The sequence below is a fragment of the Cherax quadricarinatus genome, chromosome 45 (genome assembly GCF_038502225.1).
Source record: "Cherax quadricarinatus isolate ZL_2023a chromosome 45, ASM3850222v1, whole genome shotgun sequence".
NCBI lineage: Eukaryota > Metazoa > Arthropoda > Malacostraca > Decapoda > Parastacidae > Cherax > Cherax quadricarinatus.
Genome location: NC_091336.1, coordinates 10,403,989 through 10,430,711, shown reverse-complemented (window position 1 = coordinate 10,430,711; position 26,723 = coordinate 10,403,989).

Here is a 26,723-nt window from a genome sequence, read left to right as displayed (position 1 = left end):
CTCACTTACGTTGATCCAGTACACTCCTGGTTCAGTACTTCTTTGCTCTGTCTTATCGTTATACTGATAACTTAATGTTGTAAATATTGTAAATTGTGGTGAAGTAAAGTTGAAGGGGGTGGGAGAGTGTTAATGGGGAGAAATAAATGGGATTAGGTCAGGGGTTTCTAATAGAGCTAAGGAAGGAGTAACAATAATGTTGAAGGATAAGTTATGGCAGGAAAAGTAATATAAATGTATAAATTCAAGGATTATGTGGAATAAAATAAGGGTTGGACGTGGAAAGTGGGTTATAGTAAGTGTTTATGCACCTGGAGAAGAGATAAGTGTAGAGGAGAGATTGATTGATTTTGGGAAATGTTGAGTGAATGCGTGGGGAGTTTTGAACCAAGTGAGAGAGTACTTGTGGTTGGGGATCTTAATGTTAAAGTGCTTAAAAATGTTGTAGAGGGAGTAGTAGGTAAATTTGGGGTGCCAGGGGTAAATGAAAATGAGGAGCCTTAATTGAACTATGTGCAGAAAGAGGTTTGGTAATAAGTAATACATATTTTATGAAAAAGAGGATAAGTATATAAGTTATGATATAGCATATAAAGAAAGAAGTTTGTTAGATTATATATTGGTGGATAAAAGGTTGATAGGCTTCAGGATGTACATGTTTATAGAGGGGCAACGGATATATCGTATTATTATCTAGTTGTAGCTACAGTTAGAGTAAGAGGTAGATGTGACAAAAGGAAAATGGCAGCAGTAAGAGATAGGTGAAGTTTACAAACTAAGGGAGGAGGAAGCTAGAGTTAAAAACAACTTTTGGCACAAAGGTGGGCTAGTGCAAGTATGAGTAGTGACGTGGGGTTGAAGAGGGATGGGATAGTTTTAAAAATGCAGTATTAGAATGTGGGGCAGAAGTTTGTGGCTATAGGAGGGTGGGTGCAGGAGGAAAGAGGAGTGACTGGTGGAATGATGTAAATAGTGTGATAAAAGAGAAAAAAGTAGCTTATGAGAGGTTTTTACAAAGCAGAAGTGACATAAGAAGGGCAGAGGATATGGAGAGTAAAAGAAAGATGAAGAGAGTGGTAAGAGAGTGCAAAAGGAGAGCAGATGATAGAATGGGAGAGGCACTGTCAAGAAATTTTGCTGAGAATAAGAAAACATTTTGGAGTGAGAAACAAGTTAAGAAAGCCTAGGGAACGAATGGATTTGTCAGTTAAAAACAGAGTAGGGAAGTTAGTAGATGGGGAGCTGGAGGTATTGGGTAGATGGTGGGAATATTTTGAGGAACTTATAAATGTCTATGAAGAAAGGGAGGCAGTAATTTCATGCACTGGCCAGGGAGGTATACCATCTTTTAGGAGTGAAGAAGAACAGGATGTGAGTGTGGGGGAGGTGTGCGAGGCATTACGTAGAATGAAAGGGGGTAAAGCAGCTGGAACTGATGGGATCATGACAGAAATGTTAAAAGCAGGGGGGAACATAGTGTTGGAGTGGTTGGTATTTTTTTTAATAAATGTATGAAAGAGGCACAGTACTCGCCCCCATCTTATTCCTTATCCTCATATCAGACATAAACAGAGATATACACCACAGCACCGTATCATCCTTTACGGATGATACTAGGATCTGCATGAGGCTGTCATCTGCTGAGGACGCGGTTAACCTCCAAGAAGATATAAACAAAGTTTTCCAGTGGGCAACGGTAAACAATATGATGTTCAATGAGGACAAATTCCAACTACTCCGTTATGGAAAACTGGAGGAGATAATAACTAGAACAGCGTATACTACTGACTCCGGCCATACAATAGAGCGGAAAAATAATGTAAGGGACCTGGGAGTAGTAATGTCTGAGGATCTCACTTTCAAGGATCACAACAGTGCCACGATCGCACGTGCAAAGAAAATGATAGGATGGATAATGAGAACTTTCAAAACGAGAGATGCCAAGCCCATGATGATCCTTTTCAAATCACTTGTTCTCTCTAGGCTGGAATACTGCTGTACATTAACATCTCCATTCAAAGCAGGTGAAATCGCAGATCTAGAGAGTGTACAGAGATCCTTCACTGCACGTATAAGTTCTGTCAAGCACCTTAACTACTGGGAACGCTTGGAAGCACTTGACTTGTACTCGTTGGAACGCAGGAGGGAGAGATATATCATAATCTACACTTGGAAAATCTTGGAAGGAATGGTCCCAAATCTGCACACAGAAATCACTCCCTACGAAAGTAAAAGACTGGGCAGGCGATGCAAAATACCCCCAATAAAAAGTAGGGGCGCCATTGGTACACTAAGAGAAAACACCATAAGTGTCCGGGGCCCAAAACTGTTCAACAGCCTCCCATCAAGCATTAGGGGAATTGCCAATAAACCCCTGGCTGCCTTCAAGAGAGAGCTGGACAGATACCTAAAGTCAGTGCCGGATCAGCCGGGCTGTGGCTCGTACGTTGGACTGCGTGCGGTCAGCAGTAACAGCCTAGTTGATCAGGCCCTGATCCATCGGGAGGCCTGGTCATGGACCGGGCCGCGGGGGCGTTGATCCCCGGAATAACCTCCAGGTAACCAGGTAACCTAGGGATTGGCAGAGAGCATGTATAATTCCTTTATATAAAGGGAAGGTGGACAACAGAAATTGTAAAAATTATAGGGGAATAAGTTTACTGAGTATACCAGGTAAAGTGTACGGTAGGGTTATTATTGAAAGAATTAGAGGTAAGACAGAGCAGCATTTCAGATGAGCAAGGAGGCTTCAGAGTGGGTAGGGGATGTGTAGATCAAGTGTTTACATTAAAGCATATATGTGAACAGTATTTAGACAAAGGTAGGGAAGTTTTCATTGCATTTATGGATATAGAAAAGGCATATGACAAAATGGATAGGGGAGCAGTGTGGCAGACTTTGCAAGTGTGTGGAATAGGTAGAAAGTTCCTAAATGTTATGAAGAGCTTTTATGAGGATAGTGAGGCTCAGGTTAGGGTGTGTAGAAGAGAGGGAGACTACTTCTAAGTAAAAGTAGGTCTTAGACAGGGATGTGTAATGTCATCATGGTTGTTTAACATTTATAGATGGGGTTGTAAAAGAAGTAAATGCTAGGGTGTTGGGGAGAGGGGTGGGATTAAATTATGGGGAATCAAATACAAAATAGGAGTTGACACAGTTGCTTTTTGCTTTTGGGGGATTCTAAAGAAAAATTGCCAAGGTTAATGAACAAGTTTGGGAGAGTGTGTAAAGGTAGAAGGTTGAAAGTGAATATAGATAAGAGTAAGGTGATGAGGGTATCAAACGGGTTAGATAAAGAAAAATTGGATATCACATTGGAGAGAGGGAGTATGGAAGAAATGAATGTTTTGAGATATTTAGGAGTTGACTTGTCAGCAGATGGGTTTATGAAGGATGACGTAAACCATAGAACTGATAAAGAAAAGAAGGCGAGTGGTGTGTTGAGGTATATATGGAGACAAAAACTGTTATCCATGGAGGCAAAGAGGGGAATGTACGAAAGTATAGTAGTACCAACATTCTTATGTGTGTGAAGCTTGGGTTGTAAACGCTGCAGCGAGGAGGCGGCTGGAGGCAGTGGAGATGTCGTATCTAAGGTCAATGTGTAGTGTAAATATTATGCAGAGAATTCGCAGTGTGGAAATTAGGTGTGTCCTGTTAATGGGAAGTACAATGCCTGCACTTTAAAGGAGGGGTTTAGGATATTGGCAGTTTGGAGGGATATCCAAACTGCTGTATTTGAGCGCCTCTACAAAGACAGTGATTATGTATGATGGTAAAAGTGTTCAATAATGAAAGTTTTTTCTTTCTTTTCGGGTCTGCCTCAGTGGGAAACGGCCGACGTGTTAAACATACACACACACACACTATATATATATATATATATAAAGACAAGTCACGGAGAGTGGAAACTTATCTAAAATATATTTAGCTGGATTAGGCTAAATTAAATTGCACTTTTTATAATAAGGTCAGGTAAGTTTTCTAAGGTTCTTTTGGTACAAAATTATTAATATTTACATTAACATAAATGAAAAAAATACGTCTTTAAACGTACAACAGAAATTTTTAGAAAGGACTTAATTTTAAACGAGTTCCTGCTAACTGACCAATTTTACCTATTCGGCACGACACTATATCCCCACCCTTGTGAAGGACGGGTGGGGATGTTGCAGCACGCTTCTGTAAGACAATAAATGAATGAGTGACGATGAAATATTTCCTGTGTTGTCCCTACATGATATGTAGGGACAACACAGGTTTGACGGGTTACTGAAGAAACATTAATATGTGCCGAGACTTGAAACTAAATACATGCAACAAAAACAGAGAAAAAAAACTTGCATGGGCGGTCGCTGGAATCTGAGAGGAGGAGCAAGCAGAGCAAGCACCAGGCTGGGCGACCCTGGTGCATGATGCCAGGCAGACAACCATTGACAATGATGCCTATCTGTGCATTTTGTATGCTGGACAACCTCTCCGCAGACGTCCCTTCCACACAAACATACGCACAGGCTAACCGAGACAGGTCAGGCCTAACAACAGAGACCAGGCCTAACCAGCAGTGTCAGGCCTAACTACCGCTAAGGCCGCTCTGGAAACAAAAACATATCCTCCTCTGGAAAGCTTTCTTTGATCCCTGGGGTTGCAAGTAGGCCTAATGGCGGTGAGGCGAGCTGACTTTGTTTTATATCGAGGTTCCAGGATTGTTTTTGTGGTATTACTGGAGAGATTGTTAGTCATGGAGTGGTTAGTTGTATGTTAGTCATGGAGTGATGGTTTGGTTGTTGTTAGTCCTAGACAGACTGTTTAATGTGTTGGTCCTAGGGTTGCTTTCTATAGTCATGGCAAGATAATGCTATGTGCTATATCCTAGATTGTGTTTTTTAATCTTAATCTTCAGATTTCGTCATTTTAGGATAAATGCTGAGGTGCTAGATTATTTATTTACAATATATCAAGGAAATCCTTGACAAGGCCACACTGATCACAAGACTCAAGATGCTTTTCATGGACGAGCAAGGTTCCAGCTGTCTTAAACATAAGAACATAAGAAGGAGCACTGCAGCAGTCCTACAGGCCCATACTAGGCACGTCTTAGATTACCTTTCCTTCTTTTCCTCTCTTTCTCCTTCCCTTCCCTCCCATCACTGCTCTCTCTCTCTCTCTCTCTCTCTCTCTCTCTCTCTCTCTCTCTCTCTCCACAACCTGGCGCACTGCCTCAGAAGAGCCTGTAAAAAAACATTCTGTAAAACATCAACGTCCCCAGGAAAGCTCTCTAGAGCCCCTTGAAGGAGGACCATGATGGAGGTCCCATGATGGGATATCACGTGTATGTGTATGTACCTGGGACCATCCCTTGATGGAAGACCATGATGGGGATCCAGTGATGGAATAGCACGAGCGTGTGTTCTCAGGACCATCCCCAGCTGCTGACCTGGACCACATCTTCAGCAGGTGGACACGCTGCGGCATACACAAGGCTCCTAACACCTATCTGATAACATTACTAAAAGAACTGGAGACGTCTGGGTAAATTTTTTTTATTCGAATTACATAGTTTTTGCTTAAGAGCGACGCTGTGACCTGTAAAAATGGTGATAGGAAGCCGAGTCTGGAAACCCACTATAGGATATTTATTATATTCATGGGGGAGCGCTAAATCATGTCTTGGATCATGCAGCTATAAATGATCAAGCACCTGGAGAGAAGCGAGGAGGCTTGAATCTAATTCGATCATTTTTTTAAGGAGTAGACGGGTAAGCCAGCGGAAGGCCTCGGTCAGATGACCAAAAACTACAGCTGCGAGTTATCATGTGATTAAGACCCGCGTCAAGCAACACTTATCCTTTTTCCTGACAAACCTTACCTAAGAGAAGCGAGGAAGAAGTCAAGTTACTTGATTTAGAAAGAAACTTTCACTCAATAAAGCTCAACACAGAGCGAAACGTTGTCACGATGAAAGCTTGCTTTACATCTATGTCATTTAATTTACAAAACAGGTCAGTAGGCCTGCTGCAATGCTCTTTCATTCTAGTTATTTACAAGATGAAACACTAACATCCGCAAGCTTCAACTTCCTAATCAATCGAACACAAATAATGGTCAACAGAGTTAAGTCGGAGGCTGCCATAGTGAAGAGCTCTGTTCCACAAGGCACAGTACTCGCCCCCATCCTGTTCCTCATCCTCATATCAGACATAGAGATGTAACCCACAGCACCGTATCATCCTTTGCGGATGATACTAGGATCTGCATGAGGCTGTCATCTGCTGAGGACGCGGTTAACCTCCAAGAAGATATAAACAAAGTTTTCCAGTGGGCAACGGTAAACAATATGATGTTCAATGAGGACAAATTCCAACTACTCCGTTATGGAAAACTGGAGGAGATAATAACTAGAACAGAGTATACTACAGATTCTGGCCATACAATAGAGCGGAAAAATAATGTAAGGGACCTGGGAGTAGTAATGTCTGAGGATCTCACTTTCAAGGATCACAACAGTGCCACGATCGCACGTGCAAAGAAAATGATAGGATGGATAATGAGAACGTTCAAAACGAGAGATGCCAAGCCAATGATGATCCTTTTCAAATCACTTGTTCTCTCTAGGCTGGAATACTGCTGTACATTAACATCTCCATTCAAAGCAGGTGAAATTGCAGATCTAGAGAGTGTACAGAGATCCTTTACTGCACGTATAAGTTCTGTCAAGCACCTTAACTACTGGGAACGCTTGGAAGCACTTGACTTGTACTCGTTGGAACGCAGGAGGGAGACATATATCATAATCTACACTTGGAAAATCCTGGAAGGAATGGTCCCGAATCTGCATACAGAAATCACTCCCTACGAAAGTAAAAGACTGGGCAGGCGATGCAAAATACCCCCAATTAAAAGTAGGGGCGCCATTGGTACACTAAGGGAAAACACCATAAGTGTCCGGGGCCCAAGACTGTTTAACAGCCTCCCACCAGCCATATAAGGGGAATTACCAATTAACTCCTGGCTGCCTTCAAGAGAGAGCTGGACAGATACCTAAAGTCAGTGCCGGATCAGCCGGGATGTGGTTCGTACGTTGGACTGCGTGCGGCCAGCAGTAACAGCCTGGTTGATCAGGCCCTGATCCACCGGGAGGCCTGGTCGTGGACCGGGCCGCGGGGGCGTTGATCCCCGGAATAACCTCCAGGTATACTCCAAGCTAAAACTAAACAGAAAATCATTAAAACCAACAAGGACACAAACATCAAACTTTTACACAACTTTAAGTCAAAATAACCAACATCATTAAAAAATACCGAAGTCAAAAGAGGGAATGTGAGAGAACACTTGACTCTGAGGAGGATATAAGAGGCACAAATTAATAGCACTACGAATACCACCAGGGAAGGAAATAATTACGATGTACATAATTCAGTGAATTTGAATAGGCTGTGATGCAAGGCGCCAGGGACATACATGATGGCTGCAGACGCATGAACCAAGGGGACCTTAATTAAGAAATACTTTTTCGGTCTTTGGATTACGACCAAATGTAAAAAGCTAGACGAGGAAGTGGTGCTGGTGGTGGATTAAATTAAACTTAATTTATATAAACAATAAATAAGTATCTCTATGTATATGTACAGAAATAAACACCTCTTTGTATATACACTGAAAAATAAAGATCTTGGCCAATATATAGTACAGAAACAAAATATTATGCTACTATTTTAAAAATTATATTGAAGATATCACGTCACATTTAAAAAGTCTTCAAAAAGTTCTTTTCCACTCCGGACCTCGAGGATTATAAAAACTATGATGTACTCCTTCCCGACCTGAGCTGCCTGGCCTGGCCTGGCCCGCAGTGTAATATATACCAGGGAACCCCACAGAAAGGAGCCAGAGCCCCCATGCAGGTGGTTGTGGGAGAAGTGTCATGTCCACTAAGTTTAGTGAACATTATGTCAGTGACGAATCTTGTGGAAAAGGGAAGTCCAAACACCCACATCCTGCCTAACCCTGTACAGCTTTTGCCCTACTGTAAGGTGCAACGGACCCACCACTACCCAACAACTTGACGTCTGGTGTGGTCGAAGACCACGGTAAACCTGGTCATAAAATTACACCAAACCTGGTCATAAAACCACACCGAACATGGTCATAAGACCACACCGAACATGGTCATAAGACCACACCGAACATGGTCATAAGACCACACCGAACATGGTCAAAAGACCACACCGAACATGGTCATAAGACCACACCGAACATGGTCATAAGACCACACCGAACATGGTCGCAAGACTACAGCAGACCTGTTTGATGTCAGCTGTAGACTGAGAATTCTAAAATCATATTTTGAAATGCCTTTTATATAAATTGCCATACATAGTAAAGCCCATAATTATGTAAAGCATTTCGGAAGGAACCTCACTTATAGAACTCATCTTGCGTCATAGGATGACAGAGAAACACGATGTAACTGCTTGGTAACAGTCTTATGGAGTACAGTAATAATGTGCACAATACTTACGTAATAAATTTTATTTAATAAGAAACATCCCTGGTCCTGAGAATGATGTGTGTGTAAGGGAGCCCCTAGGTGACCTTGATGTGGAAGTCTGCTCTGTAATATACTTGATACACGTGAGCAGAGCTGCACGCTGCCCTACTGACACTTATGTTCTAATTATCCTCACATTCCCTTGATAGACTCGTGCTCTGCTGATGGAGGTGTAGTAATGGGGTGCTGTGGGTGAGAGTGTAGTGGGTGAGGGTGTGGTGGGTGAGGGTGTGTTGGGTAAGGCTGAGGATGTGATGAGTGAGGGTGAGTGTGTGGTGAGTGAGGGCTGTGTTGGGTGAGGCTGGTGAGGATGTGGATGATGAACGTGAGAGCCATGATGTCACCCACTCCCAGTAATTATCTCCACATATACAATGTGACAGCTGTGACGTTACCACCTCCCACCCTGTGAGTCACTCTCTCTTTCTCACAGTGTAAGAGCCACAAATGTCAGAACAACCCCTTACAACGCCAGGCAGAAACAGGAGCGATGGTGACAACTACACAATTAGTACGTTTAACAGGCAACCCACACCAGAAGCACAATAATGGAAGTAAATTATACTGCTTGGCAGTGTCGAGTTATCCTATTATAAATATTGATCACTGATCACCACTGTATCCCCGTGATAATACTGTTGTGTAGCGGAGAATAAGGCTCTGAATATTAGTAGCTCTCATGACAGGTCAGGGATCAATTTTCCTCTGGTGCTACGGCTGTTTATAGTGGTGCTAATGCAGCTTGTAGTGGTGTTACTACTGCAGCTTGTGGTGGTGTTACTACTGCAGCTTGTAGTGGTGTTACTACTGCAGCTTGTGGTGGTGTTACTACTGCAGCTTGTGGTGGTGTTACTACTGCAGCTTGTAGTGGTGTTACTACTGCAGCTTGTAGTGGTGTTACTACTGCAGCTTGTGGTGGTGCTACTACTGCAGCTTGTGGTGGTGCTACTACTGCAGCTTGTAGTGGTGTTACTACTGCAGCTTGTGGTGGTGTTACTACTGCAGCTTGTGGTGGTGCTACTACTGCAGCTTGTGGTGGTGCTACTACTGCAGCTTGTGGTGGTGCTACTACTGCAGCTTGTGGTGGTGCTACTACTGCAGCTTGTGGTGGTGTTACTACTGCAGCTTGTGGTGGTGTTACTACTGCAGCTTGTGGTGGTGCTACTACTGCAGCTTGTGGTGGTGCTACTACTGCAGCTTGTGGTGGTGTTACTACTGCAGCTTGTGGTGGTGTTACTACTGCAGCTTGTGGTGGTGTTACTACTGCAGCTTGTGGTGGTGTTACTACTGCAGCTTGTGGTGGTGTTACTACTGCAGCTTGTGGTGGTGTTACTACTGCAGCTTGTGGTGGTGTTACTGCAGCTTGTGGTGGTGTTACTACTGCAGCTTGTGGTGGTGTTACTACTGCAGCTTGTGGTGGTGTTACTACTGCAGCTTGTGGTGGTGTTACTACTGCAGCTTGTGGTGGTGTTACTGCAGCTTGTGGTGGTGCTACTGCAGCTTGTGGTGGTGCTGCTACTGCTCCTTGTGATAATGCTACTGCTGTCTATAATGGTGCTGTTGCTGCTTGTGGTGATGGTTGCTTATTTATAAGTAAGTAGCATTTTTTGACACAGGTCTCACCGAGATAATGACCCGCCACCGGTCAAGCATACGTTGGTTTACCCAAGGTAGATTTTACACCTTTATAAAACCAAGTATCACTACATGGTAGTGTATCCTGTGTTAAACCAATACGGAAATGTTATTTCTGCTGCTTGGTGGGAAGGCACTGCCAACAACTGTGAATAATTCAACCAAACTTAGAGCCAAGTATTTATTTATTATGAGGTTACGCTGAAGATCTATCGCGTTGTTCTTCCTGTAGGCTACCTGTAGTTGCTTCCGGAGATCACCGTCCCCGCGGCCCGGTCCCAAACCAGTCCTCCTGGTTGCTGTCCTGGTCAATCAAGCTATTGATGCCCCGAGTGAAACGTCTTAATAAAAGCTTGCTCCACTTAAGTTATTAGTGGAATCACGGATAAACTTACCACACATGGCAGTCACTCAGTCTAGTTCCAAGAAAGTTGAATTCACTGGGACGAAAAAACCCGTCGCGTCGCGTCACCTCTCCAACGAAGCGAAGCGTCATACTACATTTTTCAGAAATATTGTGTACTCACCTAGTTAAGCTTGCCGGAGTTGATTCATAGCTCCTGGTCCTCTAAATCTTAACGATTGTAAGCAGAGTGACACGTAAAGGAGTAAGTATACGAGGGCAACTATTTATTAACCTCTGAGATGACAAACTGCAGCCCTACCGGAAGGGAACGGTCAAATATCCGGTAGTTACTGAACGTATAGTAGAATGCTTGTCGATATCCTACGGTGCATGTGATGAAAGGTGTACAAGTGGCTGCTACCCTCCACACACTAGATATCAGATGCCGCCCACGTCACCCCCCCCCCTCCTTATCCAAACTTTTTTCTTTCCGTCTGCTACCCACGTCTACCCTTATCGAAGTCCTTCCCTCTCTCGTCCACCTCATCGGAGTCTCTTCCCTCATCCGAGCCTCCCCTCACTCCCAGTCTCTCGGCCACACCCCTTGTTACAATTCCCCTCAAGCTCCCCTCTCTCCCTCCCAACCTCCCATCACGATGACTCATACACCAAGGGGAGAGAGGGGAGACTAGGGACAGGCGGAGGCAGGGAAGGGAGAGAAGAGATAGGGTGACGGAGGGGACGTGGGAATGAGCACATGGTGTGGGAGGGACATACCCCCCTAACAGAATACTAATATTTGTATGCTGGAATAACGTGATGATGATGATGATGATGATGATGATGGGTGGCAAGAAGCTATCAAAACTATACGTTTTAATTTATCAAAATTAAATACATCGGTAATGCACTGTTATTCTGCTCTATATGATAATTACAATGTAGGAACACCCAAAGTGTGTTGCTGTACTATTATTTATGATTCACAGGAGTGGACGTTCAGCGGATGGGTCTATGAAAGATGAGGTGAATCATAGAACTGACGAGGGGAAAAAGATGAGTGATATACTTAGGAGTCTGTGGAGATAAAGAACTCTGTCCTTGGAAGCAAAGAGGGGAATGTATGAGAGTATAGTTATACCAACGCTCTTATATGAGTGTGAAACATGGGTGGTGAATGTTGCAACAAGGAGAAGGCTGGAGGCAGTGGAGATGTCATGTCTGAGGGCAAATGTGTGGTGTGAATATAATGCAGAGAATTCGTAGTTTGGAAATTAGGAGGAGGTGCGGGATTACCGAAACTATTATCCAGAGGGATGAGGAGGCGTTGTTGAGGTGGTTCGGACATGTGGAGAGGATGTAACAAAATAGAATGACTTCGAGAGAGTATAAATCTGTAGAGGAGGGAAGGCGGGGTAGGGGCCAGCCTATGAAAGGTTGGAGGGAGGGGGTAAAGGAGGTTTTGTATGCGAGGGGCTTGGACTTCCAGCAAGCATGCGTGAGGGTGTTAGACAGGAGAGAATGGAGACAAATGGTTTTTAGGACTTTACGTGCTGTTGGAGTGTGAGCAAGATAACATTTATGAAGGGATTCAGGGAAACCGGCAGGCCAGACTTGAGTCCTGGAGATGGCAAGTACAGTGCCTGCACTCTGAAGGAGTGTTGCAATTTTTTAACTGTAGTGTGAGCGCGCCTCTGGCAAGACAGTGATGGAGTGAATGATGGTGAAAGTTTTGCTTTTTCGGGACACCCTGCCTTGGTGGGTAACGGTCGATGTGAATAAAAAAATAACTTACATAGTGGAAACATTAGCAGTGTGCTACCCCTCTATTCTACGATAGTTAAATAGTGGGAAGACTAGAAGCGTGCTGCTGCCCTATTTTATATGATAGTTACACAGTAGGAACAAAAGCTAAATTTGCTGTGTTATATTCCATCACACAAAATGGGTTACATAAGTGTTGAAACCAGTCAGTCTGAGCTGGGAGACTTTACTAAAGCCATATTCTTCATAAGTTACACAGTGGGAACACCCGCAGCGTCCGACGACACTATTCTACATGAAGGTGACCAAGCAGGACTCGAGACGCTTGCGGCTAGTGTGCTCGTCCACTGCAGTTCAACGAGACAACATCCACGATAGGAAGTAATCCAGGATGTCTCTCGACCTACACTGAATGAGCAAGCCAGCAGCATGCGGCTAGCGAGGCCTGGTCTGCCCATGTCTGCTATATGAGACACAGTGACAACAAAAGCTATCCATGTTATCCCTGTCATACTTCATCACACAGAATGGCTTTTATACATGAAGTAATGAAATGTGTCAGCCTGAGCTGGGAGATTTCAGCAGAGGGACGTGAGGAGGGAGGGTCTACCTACCTGGAGTCTACCTGGAGGGCATTCCGGGGGTCAACGCCCCCGCGGCTCGGTCCATGACCAAGCCTCCCGGTGGATCAGGGCCTGATCAACGAGGCTGTTACTGATGGCCGCACGTGGTCCAACGTACGAACCACAGCCCGGCTGATCCGGTGCTGACTTCAGGTGTGGAGAAAAATTTTCCACTTCTAGTGCCGTTAGAATTACACAATGTTGAAAACAAACGTAGTGATTCTCTAGAAACCCCACATTAGGTATCCGTCCAGCTCGCTCTCGAAGGCAGCCAGGAGTCTATTGGTAATTCCCCTTATGGCTGGTGGGAGGCTGTTGAACAGTCTTGGGCCCCGGACACTTACTGTGTTTTCTCTTAGTGTACTAATGACGCCCCTGCTTTTCACTGGGGGTATGTTGCATCCGCTGCCAAGTCTTTTGCTTTCGTAGAGAGTGGCTTAGTAAGGGGTAAAGAGTGGCTCAGTAAGGGATAAAGAGTGGACCAGTAAGGGGTAATGGGTGGCCCAATTATAGTAAGGGTGTGTCGCAATAACGGAATAGGGGTGGCCCTCAGTAAGGGGGCGCAAAAGGGAAAAAGTGAAAATAAAGCAGATAACACTACAGATATACTGAATTTCGTCTACTCCGTGGAGTTAGGGAGAGAAAAGAGAGGTGGGAGGAAATAAAAAAAAATATACAGGAGGAGGGTGGGTTAGAAGAGGATGAAGTGGGTGAGGGATAGAAAAGATGGGTGGGTGGGTGGGTAGGAGGGAAAGGAAGTAGGAAGAGGAAGACAAGATGAGGAGTTAAGGTGCCCCGTGGCCTGGTGGCTAAAGCTCTCGCTTCACATGGTGAGGGTCTGGGTTCAATTCCCAGCGTCACTGGTACACTAAGAGAAAACGTAATAAGTGTCCGGGGTCCAAGATTGTTCAACAGCCTCCCACCAGCAAAATGGGGCATTACCGGTAGACCCCTGGCTGTCTTCAAGAGGGAGCTGGACAGATACCTAAAGACGGGGCCGGATCAGCCGGGCTGTGGTTCGTACGTTGGACTGCGTGCGGTCAGCAGTAACAGCCTCGTTGATCAGGCCCTGATCCACCGGGAGGCCTGGTCGTGGGCCGGGCCGCGGGGGCGTTGATCCCCGGAATGTCCTCCAGGTATACTCCAGGTAGGGTATAAACATTGGAAGTGTTTCTTTACACCGGTTGTCTATAGTCACCTATCAGTAAAATGGGTACCTGGGTGTTAGTGGACAGGTGTGGGTCGCATCCTGGGACAAAACTGACCTAATTTGCCCGAAATGCTCAGCATAACAAGCGGCTTTCTATATAGTAGTATGTCATTGATGTTAGCTATGGTCTATATATCTTGTACATGTACTTGCAGATATAAAGATATTAAACGTATTATTATTATTAAGGGGAAGACGAAGCTAGGGAAGACGGTACACAGGAGGACAGGCCAGTACATGGGAGTGCACGGAAATATAAGCAAGTATGTACATGAAAAGGATGGAGGTGTGAAAATAGATAAGGATAAACAAACAAAAGTACAAATGAAGGCAAAGAAAACCCTCTGTGTCTTACGGAGGGATAGATGGAAGATAGAAGAGAAGAATAGAGGGTAAGAGAGAAGGATGGAGGTTAGAAGAGTGGGTGTCTACATGAGAAAGTATACCCTGACCTCTCCTCTTCCACGCCTTCATCACTCTTAACTCGCTACCTCATCAACCACTTATGATCAACTTAAAAGATTACTAAATAATTCTCACTTTTATAGTAATTTCAGTACCAACACATTCATCTTGTCAATTACTTGCTGGTAAACCCCAAAACTTGTTGCATATTGTATAATATTCAAAACACACAAACATATATTTGATTTTTTTACAAAAAAGGCTTTTATCCATAACATAAAAAAAAGATATAATCGTAAAATCTTTCACGTGCTCCCTTCTCAATATATATTTTATCGTGTGTTAGACACTGGTAACAGATGTAGATGGCGTAAAGGAAGCCAGAGTGAGAGATGAGATGGTTCAGCAATGACAGATTATAGTTTATATAGTGAGGGGTGAAAATAAAGGCAGGTTAGTTGGTTAATGGAGGTTAAAACCTATCTGCTACACCAGGGTCACTCCATGTAACCTGTACATTACCAGTCAACTATATACTTTTATTACCTAAAATAGGGATTAAAGTAACACCTCCAGGTATATAAACACAAAAAGATATACATCTATGAAATAAGACATGAACAGTACTATGATATTTAACTGAGAAAACGTTTCGCCATTCGTGGCGAAACGTTTCACTGATAAAATACTCTGATGCGCAGCTTATTTCCCATTTGTGAGTATATTATGGTAGCTTACGTTACCTCTGTGGTAGCTGAAGTTATCCTAGTTTGATGCTATTATTACACTAGGAAAGGGCTGTTGACTCTTACACGAGGCTAGTGAGTTTATTGAGGTACAGATACACATAGGTACAATTATAATACACATTAACACATGTGTAAATTACCTAGGGTAACCCAGAAAGTCAGTGTCTTGTTTCCACTGGGGTCCCTGTAATATCTTATTATTTAAAGCCTAGCTTCAAGTTAAAGTAGAAATCAAGTCATAATTATAACCTCAAAAATTAAAACTACAAAATGTATGATTAACCTTAAATCTGGTTAACTGCTGCTTGGTAATTACTGGTGGTAGTGTAATTTGAGAATGACTGCGTAGCTCTAGAAAAGTTATACCTGCCAGCAGCCACCACAAGTAATGAGGAAAGATGTGTGAAAGAAAACGAGGTGAGGAGATGACAGGTCACTAGAGTAGAGACAGGGGTAGGGGGAAGTTAATTATTATTGTTACTAGTGTTGCTAGTACTACTGTTGTTGCTGGCCCAGTTAGTACTACTGTTGTTGCTGGCCCTGTTAGTACTACTATTGTTGCTGGAGCTGTTAGTAGTACCACTATGTTGCTGATGCTACTCCGGCGGTTACTATTGCTACTAGGGAGGGAGAGATATATCATAATCTACACTTGGAAAATCTTGGAAGGAATGGTCCCAAATCTGCACACAGAAATCACTCCCTACGAAAGTAAAAGACTGGGCAGGCGATGCAAAATGCCGCCAATAAAAAGTAGGGGCGCCATTGGTACACTAAGAGAAAACACCATAAGTGTCCGGGGCCCAAGACTGTTCAACAGCCTCCCATCAAGCATTAGGGGAATTGCCAATAAACCCCTGGCTGCCTTCAAGAGAGAGCTGGACAGACACCTAAAGTCAGTGCCGGATCAGCCGGGCTGTGGCTCGTACGTCGGACTGCGTGCGGCCAGCAGTAACAGCCTAGTTGATCAGGCCCTGATCCATCGGGAGGTCTGGTCATGGACCGGGCCGCGGGGGCGTTGATCCCCGGAATAACCTCCAGGTAACCTCCAGGTAATACTGCTATTGCTACTACTACTTGTACTATTGCTGTTGATACTATTTCTGCTACTACTTTTGCAACTATTACTTTTGCTACTACCACTACTGTTGCTACTTCTGCTATTACCACTACTATGAATGTTGCTGCTGCTTCCGTGGTCATTACCACTTATACGCTACCATAAAGTTTTTTAAGTATCAGTAACTTTACCAAGTCTTTACTCGAGTCCTGAGTGCCAGGTGATGCGCGTGAAACTACATACACATAAGGGATTCAATCCTCTGTTGGAAAGCGTTAAATCTGTAAGGGATTACACAACACCTGGGGAATGGGAAGTAATCCAGTTTGATCCAGTCGAAGGCTGAGCATTTGAAAATCTCAAATGAACATACGAATGAATGAAAGCTTCAGTAAGACTATTGGCCCATGCTAGGCAGATCTAACTCACACCCACACCCGTCCAACCTATATTTAAAGCAACTTAAAGTACTTGCCTAGTCATTTATTCAACTCCTCTACAACTCTGCTGTCAAAGATTCAACAGAGGTTATTGACACTGTCTTTGTTGGATTATCCTAGGATAAATCTCCCTAATTTATCACCAGTGTCCGCTGTGTTGTGTCTCTTCACAAACATTATACATAGATTTTTTAGTAAAGCTTATCTAGCAGTAACAGCTTAGTTGATCAAGTCATGATTCACCAGGAGGCCTGGTCTGGTACCAGACCGCGGGAGTGTTGCCCCCTAAACAGCGTTCAGGCAACCTTCGGGTATCTGACTAGCCTGTCCAGGCTTTGTACGTGGATTCGTGAGATAAAACAAACGTACAGAAGGTCGGGAGAAAGGACATACGGGAGGAAGGTAGAATGGAAGGAAAGTGGGAAGGAAGGAAGGAATTACTGATAAACAAACTGTTAGAGACTCCAACACAGTAACCCCCTGCAGTGGAATCTGACGACACTGCTGTTCACTGCAGTGTACCGTATCTTGGTACACTGTAGTGAGCAGGAGACAAGCCTAGTACTGGTGCACTGTAGTGATCAGGAGACAGGGCTAGTACTGGTGCACTGTAGTGATCAGGAGACAGGGCTAGTACTGGTGCACTGTAGGAGAGAACCTAGTACTGATGCACTGTAGTAAGCAGGAGAGAACTCTAGTACTAGTGCACTGTAGTGAGCAGGAGAGAAGCCTAGTACTGGTGCACTGTAGTGAGCAGGAGAGAAGCCTAGTACTGGTGCACTGTAGTGAGCAGGAGAGAAGCCTAGTACTGGTGCACTGTAGTGAGCAGGAGAGAGAACTGTGCACACACACCAGAGTGAACTTTGTATATGGAGTGGGATATGAAGAGAAAAAATGACATCTGAGTTCATTCGCAGCAAAGGTGAGGGAGACGGAGGCAGTGAGAGAAGAAAGGAAGGATGAGAAGGGAAAGTGGGGCGGGGAAAGAGAGGGAGGAAGGAAGGACAAGGGAAGAGGGAGGAGGGGAAGAAAGAAGCAGGGGAGGGATAAAGGATGAGGAAGGGGGAAGGGGAGGAGACAAGGGACAATCAACTGAGACGACGAAGCCACAACATCGTGCAGACAATAGAACCGGTTGTGGGTGTGTTAATGAGGGTATGTGGGTGTGGGTGTCAGGGTGTGGGTGTGCGGGTGTGGGCGTGCGGGTGTTGGTGTAGGTGTGGGGGTGTAGGTGTAGGGGTGTGAGGGTGTAGGTGTGGGGATGTTGGTGTGGGTGTGAGGGTATTGGTGTGGGTGTGCGGGTGTTGGTGTAGGCGTGAGGGTGTTGGTGTGGGTGTGCGGGTGTTGGTGTAGGCGTGAGGGTGTTGGTGTGGGTGTGCGGGTGTTGGTGTGGGTGTGCGGGTGTTGGTGTGGGTGTGCGGGTGTTGGTGTAGGCGTGAGGGTGTTGGTGTGGGTGTGCGGGTGTTGGTGTAGGCGTGAGGGTGTTGGTGTGGGTGTGCGGGTGTTGGTGTAGGCGTGAGGGTGTTGGTGTGGGTGTGCGGGTGTTGGTGTAGGCGTGAGGGTGTTGGTGTGGGTGTGCGGGTGTTGGTGTAGGCTTGAGGGTGTTAGTGTAGGCGTGAGGGTGTTGGTGTGGGTGTGCGGGTGTTGGTGTGGGTGTGCGGGTGTTGGTGTATGTGTGCGGGTGTTGGTGTGGGTGTGCGGGTGTTGGTGTAGGCGTGAGGGTGCGGGTGTTGGTGTAGGCGTGAGGGTGTTGGTGTGGGTGTGCGGGTGTTGGTGTGGGTGTGCGGGTGTTGGTGTAGGCGTGAGGGTGCGGGTGTTGGTGTAGGCGTGAGGGTGTAGGTGTAGGGTGATGTTGGTGTGGTGTTGTGTAGGCGTATTGGTGTGGGTGTAGGCGGGTGTTGGTGTAGGCGTGAGGCGTGAGGGTGTAGGCGTGAGGGTGTTGGTGTAGGCGTGAGGGTGTTGGTGTAGGTGTGAGGGTGTTGGTGTAGGCGTGAGGGTGTTGGTGTAGGTGTGAGGGTGTTGGTGTAGGCGTGAGGGTGTTGGTGTAGGTGTGAGGGTGTTGGTGTAGGCGTGAGGGTGTTGGTGTAGGCGTGAGGGTGTTGGTGTAGGCGTGAGGGTGTTGGTGTAGGCGTGAGGGTGTTGGTGTAGGCGTGAGGGTGTTGGTGTAGGCGTGAGGGTGTTGGTGTAGGCGTGAGGGTGTTGGTGTAGGTGTGAGGGTGTTGGTGTAGGCGTGAGGGTGTTGGTGTAGGCGTGAGGGTGTTGGTGTAGGCGTGAGGGTGTTGGTGTAGGCGTGAGGGTGTTGGTGTAGGTGTGAGGGTGTTGGTGTAGGCGTGAGTGTGTTGGTGTAGGCGTGAGGGTGTTGGTGTAGGCGTGAGGGTGTTGGTGTAGGCGTGAGGGTGTTGGTGTAGGCGTGAGGGTGTTGGTGTAGGCGTGAGGGTGTTGGTGTAGGCGTGAGGGTGTTGGTGTAGGCGTGAGGGTGTTGGTGTAGGCGTGAGGGTGTTGGAGTAGGCGTGAGGGTGTTGTGTAGGCGTGAGGGTGTTGGTGTAGTCGTGAGGGTGTTGGTGTAGGCGTGAGGGTGTTGGTGTAGGCGTGAGGGTGTTGTTCCTAATGTTACAACTACTGTTGTTGTTCCTAATGTTACAACTACTGTTGTTGTTCCCAGTGCTACAACTGTTGTTGCTGTTGTTGTTCCTAATGTTACAACTACTGTTGTTGTTCCCAATGTTACAACTACTGTTGTTGTTCCCAATGTTACAACTACTGTTGTTGTTCCCAATGTTACAACTACTGTTGTTGTTCCCAGTGCTACAACTGTTGTTGCTGTTGTTGTTCCTAATGTTACAACTACTGTTGTTGTTCCCAATGTTACAACTACTGTTGTTGTTCCTAATGTTACAACTACTGTTGTTGTTCCCAATGTTACAACTACTGTTGTTGTTCCCAATGTTACAACTACTGTTGTTGTTCCCAATGTTACAACTACTGTTGTTGTTCCCAATGTTACAACTACTGTTGTTGTTCCCAATGTTACAACTACTGTTGTTGTTCCCAGTGCTACAACTGTTGTTGCTGTTGTTCCCAATGCTACAACTACTGTTGTTGCTCCCAATGTTACAACTACTGTTGTTGTTCCCAATGTTACAACTACTGTTGTTGTTCCCAGTGCTACAACTACTGTTGTTGTTCCCAGTGCTACAACTGCTGCTACCGTTGTTATTAAATACAACAATTTCTAGTGTTGTTGTTGTCACTGCTGGTCGTGACCTACGCCACCGTCATGAGTGGGGCAGCTGGCCGTGACCTACGCCACCGTCATGAGTGGGGCAGCTGGTCGTGACCTACGCCACCGTCATGAGTGGGGCAGCTGGTCGTGACCTACGCCACCGTCATGAGTGGGGCAGCTGGCCGTGACCTACGCCACCGTCATGAGTGGGGCAGCTGGTCGTGACCTACGCCACCGTCATGAGTGGGGCAGCTGGTCGTGACCTACGCCACCGTCATGAGTGGGGCAGCTGGTCGTGACCTACGCCACCGTCATGAGTGGGGCAGCTGGCCGTGACCTACGCCACCGTCATGAGTGGGGCAGCTGGTCGTGACCTACGCCACCGTCATGAGTGGGGCAGCTGGTCGTGACCTACGCCACCGTCATGAGTGGGGCAGCTGGTCGTGACCTACGCCACCGTCATGAGTGGGGCAGCTGGTCGTGACCTACGCCACCGTCATGAGTGGGGCAGCTGGTCGTGACCTACGCCACCGTCATGAGTGGGGCAGCTGGTCGTGACCTACGCCACCGTCATGAGTGGGGCAGCTGGTCGTGACCTACGCCACCGTCATGAGTGGGGCAGCTGGTCGTGACCTACGCCACCGTCATGAGTGGGGCAGCTGGTCGTGACCTACGCCACCGTCATGAGTGGGGCAGCTGGTCGTCGTGACCTACGCCACCGTCATGAGTGGGGCAGCTGGTCGTGACCTACGCCACCGTCATGAGTGGGGCAGCTGGTCGTGACCTACGCCACCGTCATGAGTGGGGCAGCTGGTCGTGACCTACGCCACCGTCATGAGTGGGGCAGCTGGTCGTGACCTACGCCACCGTCATGAGTGGGGCAGCTGGTCGTGACCTACGCCACCGTCATGAGTGGGGCAGCTGGTCGTGACCTACGCCACCGTCATGAGTGGGGCAGCTGGTCGTGACCTACGCCACCGTCATGAGTGGGGCAGCTGGTCGTGACCTACGCCACCGTCATGAGTGGGGCAGGTGGTCGTGACCTACGCCACCGTCATGAGTGGGGCAGCTGGTCGTGACCTACGCCACCGTCATGAGTGGGGCAGCTGGTCGTGACCTACGCCACCGTCATGAGTGGGGCAGCTGGTCGTGACCTACGCCACCGTCATGAGTGGGGCAGCTGGTCGTGACCTACGCCACCGTCATGAGTGGGGCAGCTGGTCGTGACCTACGCCACCGTCATGAGTGGGGCAGCTGGTCGTGACCTACGCCACCGTCATGAGTGGGGCAGCTGGTCGTGACCTACGCCACCGTCATGAGTGGGGCAGCTGGTCGTGACCTACGCCACCGTCATGAGTGGGGCAGCTGGTCGTGACCTACGCCACCGTCATGAGTGGGGCAGCTGGTCGTGACCTACGCCACCGTCATGAGTGGGGCAGCTGGTCGTGACCTACGCCACCGTCATGAGTGGGGCAGCTGGTCGTGACCTACGCCACCGTCATGGGTGGGGCAGCTGGTCGTGACCTACGCCACCGTCATACGCCACCGTCATGAGTGGGGCAGCTGGTCGTGACCTACGCCACCGTCATGAGTGGGGGCAGCTGGTCGTGACCTACGCCACCGTCATGAGTGGGGCAGCTGGTCGTGACCTACGCCACCGTCATGAGTGGGGCAGCTGGTCGTGACCTACGCCACCGTCATGAGTGGGGCAGCTGGTCGTGACCTACGCCACCGTCATGAGTGGGGCAGCTGGTCGTGACCTACGCCACCGTCATGAGTGGGGCAGCTGGTCGTGACCTACGCCACCGTCATGAGTGGGGCAGCTGGTCGTGACCTACGCCACCGTCATGAGTGGGGCAGCTGGTCGTGACCTACGCCACCGTCATGAGTGGGGCAGCTGGTCGTGACCTACGCCACCGTCATGAGTGGGGCAGCTGGTCGTGACCTACGCCACCGTCATGAGTGGGGCAGCTGGTCGTGACCTACGCCACCGTCATGAGTGGGGCAGCTGGTCGTGACCTACGCCACCGTCATGAGTGGGGCAGCTGGTCGTGACCTACGCCACCGTCATGAGTGGGGCAGCTGGTCGTGACCTACGCCACCGTCATGAGTGGGGCAGCTGGCCGTGACCTACGCCACCGTCATGAGTGGGGCAGCTGGTCGTGACCTACGCCACCGTCATGAGTGGGGCAGCTGGCCGTGACCTACGCCACCGTCATGAGGGGGGCAGCTGGCCGAGACCTACGCCACCGTCGTGAGTGGGGCAGCTGGCTGGTCGTGACCTCCGCCACCGTCATGAGTGGGGCAGCTGGCCGTGACCTACGCCACCGTCATGAGTGGGGCAGCTGGCCGTGACCTACGCCACCGTCATGAGTGGGGCAGCTGGCCGTGACCTACGCCACCGTCATGAGTGGGGGCAGCTGGCTGGCCGTGACCTACGCCACCGTCATGAGTGGGGCAGCTGGCGTGACCTACGCCACCGTCATGAGTGGGGCAGCTGGCCGTGACCTACGCCACCGTCATGAGTGGGGCAGCTGGCCGTGACCTACGCCACCGTCATGAGTGGGGCAGCTGGCCGTGACCTACGCCACCGTCATGAGTGGGGCAGCTGGCCGTGACCTACGCCACCGTCATGAGGGGGGCAGCTGGCCGTGACCTACGCCACCGTCATGAGTGGGGCAGCTGGTGACCTACGCCACCGTCATGAGTGGGGCAGCTCGTGACCTACGCCACCGTCATGAGTGGGGCAGCTGGTCGTGACCTACGCCACCGTCATGAGTGGGGCAGCTGGCCGTGACCTACGCCACCGTCATGAGTGGGGCAGCTGGCCGTGACCTACGCCACCGTCATGAGTGGGGCAGCTGGCCGTGACCTACGCCACCGTCATGATGAGTGTCGGGCAGCTGGCCGTGACCTACGCCACCGTCATGAGTGGGGCAGCTGGCCGTGACCTACGCCACCGTCATGAGTGGGGCAGCTGGCCGTGACCTACGCCACCGTCATGAGTGGGGCAGCTGGCCGTGACCTACGCCACCGTCATGAGTGGGGCAGCTGGCCGTGACCTACGCCACCGTCATGAGTGGGGCAGCTGGCCGTGACCTACGCCACCGTCATGAGTGGGGCAGCTGGCCGTGACCTACGCCACCGTCATGAGTGGGGCAGCTGGCCGTGACCTACGCCACCGTCATGAGTGGGGCAGCTGGCCGTGACCTACGCCACCGTCATGAGTGGGGCAGCTGGCCGTGACCTACGCCACCGTCATGAGTGGGGCAGCTGGCCGTGACCTACGCCACCGTCATGAGTGGGGCAGCTGGCCGTGACCTACGCCACCGTCATGAGTGGGGCAGCTGGCCGTGACCTACGCCACCGTCATGAGTGGGGCAGCTGGCCGTGACCTACGCCACCGTCATGAGTGGGGCAGCTGGCCGTGACCTACGCCACCGTCATGAGTGGGGCAGCTGGCCGTGACCTACGCCACCGTCATGAGTGGGGCAGCTGGCCGTGACCTACGCCACCGTCATGAGTGGGGCAGCTGGCCGTGACCTACGCCACCGTCATGAGTGGGGCAGCTGGCCGTGACCTACGCCACCGTCAGGAGGGGGGCAGCTGGCCGTGACCTACGCCACCGTCATGAGTGGGGCAGCTGGCCGTGACCTACGCCACCGTCATGAGTGGGGCAGCTGGCCGTGACCTACGCCACCGTCATGAGTGGGGCAGCTGGCCGTGACCTACGCCACCGTCATGAGTGGGGCAGCTGGCCGTGACCTACGCCACCGTCATGAGTGGGGCAGCTGGCCGTGACCTACGCCACCGTCATGAGTGGGGCAGCTGGCCGTGACCTACGCCACCGTCATGAGTGGGGCAGCTGGCCGTGACCTACGCCACCGTCATGAGTGGGGCAGCTGGCCGTGACCTACGCCACCGTCATGAGTGGGGCAGCTGGCCGTGACCTGACCCTACGTGACCTACCACCGTCATGAGTGGGGCAGCCGGCCGAGACCTACGCCACCGTCATGAGTGGGGCAGCTGGTCGTGACCTACGCCACCGTCATGAGTGGGGCAGCTGGTCGTGACCTACGCCACCGTCATGAGTGGGGCAGCTGGTCGTGACCTACGCCACCGTCATGAGTGGGGCAGCTGGTCGTGACCTACGCCACCGTCATGAGTGGGGCAGCTGGTCGTGACCTACGCCACCGTCATGAGTGGGGCAGCTGGTCGTGACCTACGCCACCGTCATGAGTGGGGCAGCTGGTCGTGACCTACGCCACCGTCATGAGTGGGGCAGGTGGTCGTGACCTACGCCACCGTCATGAGTGGGGCAGCTGGTCGTGACCTACGCCACCGTCATGAGTGGGGCAGGTGGTCGTGACCTACGCCACCGTCATGAGTGGGGCAGCTGGTCGTGACCTACGCCACCGTCATGAGTGGGGCAGCTGGTCGTGACCTACGCCACCGTCATGAGTGGGGCAGCTGGTCGTGACCTACGCCACCGTCATGAGTGGGGCAGCTGGCCGTGACCTACGCCACCGTCATGAGTGGGGCAGCTGGTCGTGACCTACGCCACCGTCATGAGTGGGGCAGCTGGCCGTGACCTACGCCACCGTCATGAGTGGGGCAGCTGGTCGTGACCTACGCCACCCTCATGAGTGGGGCAGCTGGCCGTGACCTACGCCACCGTCATGAGTGGGGCAGCTGGTCGTGACCTACGCCACCGTCATGAGTGGGGCAGCTGGCCGTGACCTACGCCACCGTCATGAGTGGGGCAGCTGGTCGTGACCTACGCCACCCTCATGAGTGGGGCAGCTGGCCGTGACCTACGCCACCGTCATGAGTGGGGCAGCTGGTCGTGACCTACGCCACCGTCATGAGTGGGGCAGCTGGTCGTGACCTACGCCACCGTCATGAGTGGGGCAGCTGGTCGTGACCTACGCCACCGTCATGAGTGGGGCAGCTGGTCGTGACCTACGCCACCGTCATGAGTGGGGCAGCTGGTCGTGACCTACGCCACCGTCATGAGTGGGGCAGCTGGTCGTGACCTACGCCACCGTCATGAGTGGGGCAGCTGGTCGTGACCTACGCCACCGTCATGAGTGGGGCAGCTGGTCGTGACCTACGCCACCGTCATGAGTGGGGCAGCTGGTCGTGACCTACGCCACCGTCATGAGTGGGGCAGCTGGTCGTGACCTACGCCACCCTCTCTTGACTAACAAAGTTACCGACTAACAACAAAAAACTGCTGATATTCAGAGAGCAGCGCCGGAGTTGCTGCTCTCTGCTGCTGTGCCAGCGACTGTGGCTGCTACTGCTGCAACTGCTGCAACTGCTGCTGATGCTGCTATAATGTAGGTCTTAACTGGAGAGGGTGGCGGGGCCGCACTCTCCTGGCTTCTATTGGTGCTGAACCAACCGCAGTTTGGTGTCAAATACCGTAAGGGGTCAGGGCCAGTGAAGGGAGAATAGAGACCGATTGAAGGAGAGAGGAGTAAGGGAAGGGGGAGAGAGGGAGTCGTGTACGTTTAGGGAAGAGGCTTCAAGAGAAATGGAAGAGGAGGGAGAGGTAGAGAGACACTGTAAGAGGGGGGGTGAGGGATGGAAGAGGAGGTAGAGAAGCTGTAAGAGGGAAAGGGATAGAAGAAGCTTCAAGAGGGATGTAAGAAGAGGTAGAGGTAGAGAAGAAGCTATAAGAGGAGGGAGAGGGATTGAAGAAGCTTAAAGAGGGATGGAAGAGGAGGAAAGAAGTGCCACGCCACGTCCCAGTCTTGTGCAAGACTACATCTAAGATTTCTAAATAAGTTTTTCTCCATAGTTTTATTATCTTTGTTATCATTAGTTTCTCATCTTCAATATTTTCGCCATTACTACTTCTACTACTATTACAACTACTGCTGCTACTAATACTATTACAAGTACTGCTGCTAATACTATTACTACTACTGCCGCCACTAATACTACTACCACTATACACAAATAACCCGCACATAAAAGAGAGAAGCTTACGACGACTAATACGATTACTGCCACTAATACCAATATTACTATTGCGGTAACTTATTCTACTATTACTACTAATATTACTTCGTTGTGTTTTCCTTATTTTCTACATTTAGTGAAATAAAATAATGCCACAACATTGGCGTGACATCTGTGATGGCGTGTCCATGAGCTGGCCATGATTTCTGGCACTGAGTGCCACTAACAGAAAATTTGCTGTCTATTACATACCTGCTAGTGAGTGCGGAGGATTATCTTCCCCAAGGCCAGGTCTAAGACCAGGCATCTTAGGTTGGTAAGGAAATATTACGGGGATTAAGAACTATGAAGCACACAGGAAAGTAAAGGAACGTGTGTACTGGATGTAAGTAGAAATTTGTTTGATTAACCTGTTATCTTACGTGTTCAGGAGACAGAAAGGATGAACAATCTTGCCAGAGTGCAAAATGTTCAACATTCACCTCATCTGCACATTCCAATAATTCAACACAAATTGTTATTTAATGTACTGATGAGCATTAAACTCGTAAGGCTCGTACAATGCTTGGGAAATGGGAGGCAATCAGACTTGATCCAAGGAGAAGAATCCAGTTCCTTGAATCAAGGACAAGTGCACATATACACAGTGTCTGTATATATACACACATAATACCGAGGCTATATGCTGAGAAAGAGACAGAGACAGAGAGAGAGAGAGAGACAGAGAGAGAGAGACAGAGAGAGAGA